At 35.3% G+C, this 4217-nt stretch overlaps 1 long non-coding RNA gene across 2 annotated transcripts; it reads right to left on the bottom strand.

Annotated features, from left to right (window-relative positions):
* Nucleotides 1-1032: 1032 nt before the first annotated feature.
* LOC110891950 lies at nucleotides 1033-3646 on the bottom strand. 2 transcript variants are annotated; one of them, XR_002565697.2, is made up of 3 exons: nucleotides 3510-3646; nucleotides 2544-2636; nucleotides 1033-1241 (listed from the first exon to the last, which is right to left on the bottom strand). It is a non-coding gene; the product is annotated as an uncharacterized LOC110891950 (long non-coding RNA). The 2 variants fall into 2 exon arrangements; XR_002565696.2 differs by lacking the exon at nucleotides 1033-1241 and adding an exon at nucleotides 1249-1419.
* Nucleotides 3647-4217: the final 571 nt, after the last annotated feature.

Below are 4217 nucleotides of genomic sequence, written 5' to 3'. Positions count from 1 at the left end.
TACCTGCTCCAGGGTCATAATTATCTGTAGATCTTGTACTGGCACCTGTAGTCAGTAAGATCTATAGTTAGCCGTCTAGAGGTCTTAAAACAATATTTACATTCGGTCTGTAATAATTAAGAATTTGAGTTGTCGGAACAGTTCCCATATTGTTTAGTTGATTTCTATGATAACTTGTTATTATTTGGGACACGGTATGGGACGTGTTATATAACTGAATTGTATGATAGTTGTTGTGGAAACTTCTGAACAATCTGTTTCGCTCAGTGCCGCGCCCCGATGATTCCGCCATCGGTTGGGGTGTGACACTTACGTTTCTCGTCACCCTCACGTCCACCTACTACCTAATTCTACGGACATACCTGTAACAATTATCACGGTCTCACGAACGTCGTACGTTTCTTGTGTACTGGCCAGGTACACAATCCACATACTAGTTTCGTGTCTTCGTGTGATCGCCACCTTATGTCCGAAGAATTTGGTTTCGGCACGTGTAACATTTTCAAAACTTCATTATCATTCTACTAATATATTTCATTTAAAATTTTCCTTTACTTGCTAGGTTTTAACATTACAATTACCCACATATTAAATTTACGTATCTGGGATCAATTTGTACTATTACATGCCTTGATGTCGGTCCTAGACCGCATTCACGGATTCTCCCTTCCAAACCATTGTGCTTACCCTTCACATAAAATACTATTAGTTTCCTTCAAATACATAATCTAATACATACTTACATTCGCTTTTGCCTTTAGGCCTTGATCGAGTCTTGGATTGTACGGGTTCTTGGTCACGAGAGCACACCGTTTGAGTTCAAGTATTTACCTCCTTCTACTTGATTTCACTCAAACCATGGCTCTGATACCAACTTGAAACACCCAAGGTTTCACCTTCCTAAATGTGATATTATCATACTATAATTTAACAAAAATTGGGCATGACCCGTTCGTATTATGAACAATTCCCTGTAAGACTAACTTGTAAAAACTTAAAAATACAACACAGCGGAAAATATGAACCCAAAATTTCGTTCTTTAATAGACATAGTACTTACAGGAAAGTTCGAATACCAATGTCATACACTCATTAAAAAGTATTTACCACGTTCCATTATATTAATACTTTGGACCTACATTTGTTAAACTATGTGACCGATCCTTCCCGTACAATCCTTGCTCTTGACTCGATCCTCGTCCGCTCATCTTTGTTAGTAGAAGAAGAAATCCATATGGTACCTGTGAATATCACATACAACTTAATCATTAGTCATTAACAACCTCATACAACAATATTCTCACACAATTAACTTTCGTATAATGTTCGACAATATAGCTTCGATTCATTCGACTATTCTCTCTAAGTCTCTTGTTCCGAGTTCGGCTTCGACTTCATAAGAATCCGACATTCTCATTCCTGCATTACATCCCAAACTCAAGGGAATTGTTAGTAACGTTAATTCTCAAATGCATCCAAATCATGCATTCGCACATACTTGAACACATACATACTTACAATCATACACATCTACATACCTAATATACATTCAATCATACCTACAATCATGTATTCATACCTACGTGTTCCGTACGCATTCTTGTATACCATTTACATGTAATGCATGTCCAACTTCATTACATACATCTATCATACTCTTATATAAATTACATGAGGCTTAGACTTGGGTTTACAACTTATAATCGTCAAGGGAACACTCGAAATCATGTTTGGGAGGCCCACCGTAGTCCACGGATAATATACTGAAGCCTACGATGCATAAATCACATAAATAATATTTTTGACAGAACCTTCCCCCGGCCGTGTCAACTCACCACCCGGCCGTGTTAGCTCTGCACTTTTCCCAGCCATTAATTCTTACCAAAACGGACATAACTCTCTCATTTTTTATCCGATTTACCCGATTCTTTTTCCTACGTGATCGTAATTTAACCCTCTATCATATGGACTTCATATCCCACTTTCGGTTAAAGGAAATTCTTAACTTACGCGCTTTCGACTTAATAGTCATTTTCTAATTATTCGACCCGTTCATGTTTTCATCAAACCACTCATTTGTTTTATCCCAAAACATACATGAACATTATAATCATAATACTTTTACTTTATCCGGAGTTTCGTACTTGGGGTTTACACACCCAATACCCGGTATTCGTTAAACTCATTCATTTCATTTAAGTCTACGAATCAAACTTCGTTACTAAAACCTCCACTTACATAATGGTTTATCTATTAAACCAAACCCACCTCTGATTATGTTGACCATTAAACCGCATCTCCGATTCCCGGATCACGTACTTACAAGCAATTCTACCCATTAACCAGTTATAGTACGGTAGCCATATCTTATGCAACATTTCACCATAATCATAAGACCTTAATTTGACCCATTGGTCTACTTAATGAAATCCACTAATTTCATACATCCTAAGCCACATTTGACTTTAGACATCATGTTTAATTAATTAATTAAAACGCTACATTACTTAAACATACTAAGAAGTGATTACGGAATCACTTACCTCGTGCATCCAAGTTTGTGCATAGCTTCCTCATTTCCTCTTGATCCGTTAGCCTTCCATACTTGAGTCCATGCCAATTTGGGGTTTCCTATCCTTTCAAGTCATTATACCCATATCAGAGTTAGTATGCGTGTTCATTCATATCACATCCATTTCCAACCCTTAGCTACATAGACTTTTAATAGTCAAATTTTATCACGCATAAGACATGAACTGACAACCACATTGTTCAACATTTACTTAATCAATTTTATTATCATACATACGTACACGACATAATTCCAACATTAGTACTTACCAATAAGCTATTCGTTTCACATTCATACACATTCACTTTTAACTACCATAAATCAAGTGCATCAAATACATGGTGAGCATCACACCATTTAAGCACAAGGTACAAGTACCTAATGCATAAGTTTTACCAAACCATACATTCGATCCGAATTCTCATATGGACTCCACCTTAAGCACACTTAACATATTATTTTGCTAACGACTACACCATGAACACTTTTTATACATATTTACCCACAACTTTCATACAATTTCACAAATTTATTCTCTTAGGCATTTCATCGAACACTTGGCGGGTTTCGCATTTGTAAAACATTATGTACAAGCTTTTAAAGCGTGATTCCTACTAATTCTTCACATAACTTATTAACAATAAATCAAGTTCATAACAATATTTCATCCTAACTATGAACATATGGTTGTAACATCAATTATTCATAACAAGTTCATCAACAACAACCAAATTAACATGTAGAATCTCAAAAATTCTAGCCATTCCTTGACATGCAAGTGGGTTTTGCCTAATCCATGCTCATATTCAAAATTTAACATCTCTTGATGTTTTGACAACCATAGCAGCCATTATTCATACCAATTTTTTGCATTACATACCCGAATTATACTAGACCCACAAAATCAAACATCTCAAAATTGCAAATTTCGACTTACTTGATGTTGGGTATGCTTAGATGATCATCATTCTTAGTTCATGCATTCAACTAGGCTTCAATTCCCCTTTCAATTTGATAGATTTTGGTGTTCTAGGGTTTGACCCCTTTTCTTTCTCTTCTTCTGATCGAACACACGCCCAGGTGTGTGGTTTAAGGGTTATTTTTTTTGTTTATATTTTAACTTTTCCTTTTGTCCATATCAACCCCTCATGTTTGCCATTGTTCATAATTTACCCAATTCCTATTCTTATTTGTTTAAACCAAGCATTTAACTTGGTTTGATAACCTAGTTATTACATCTCCTTCTTTTAAACGTGATAACATATTAACAACTAGATAATTCGAGTTTTAGGGTGTTACAATCCCATACCCGTCCCCTATTGGAACTAGGTGTCCAATTGTCGATTATTTAATATTACTACTAAGATATAATCCAAAGAGTTACACTTTGGACGATGAACAAAGTATAATATTTAAGTGTTAAATAATATAGATCACAAAAAGCGGATTAATCGTGGAGTACGAGTATTTACTGAAATACTTGATGAATTAAATGTTTGCGAAACAGTTAATTTTCTGGAAATAATAGGTCTCGTTGAGTAGTGATTTATTATTTGATAACAAATCAAGACTGTTATTTTATTAAGAATAAAATAAAGTCAAAGCATTTGCCTAATGAGCGGAGAATAGTCGTTATTCGGCAAAA

The sequence above is a fragment of the Helianthus annuus genome, chromosome 11 (assembly GCF_002127325.2).
Source record: "Helianthus annuus cultivar XRQ/B chromosome 11, HanXRQr2.0-SUNRISE, whole genome shotgun sequence".
In the NCBI taxonomy this organism is placed as follows: domain Eukaryota; kingdom Viridiplantae; phylum Streptophyta; class Magnoliopsida; order Asterales; family Asteraceae; genus Helianthus; species Helianthus annuus.
This window is presented reverse-complemented; position numbering and strand designations above follow the sequence as displayed.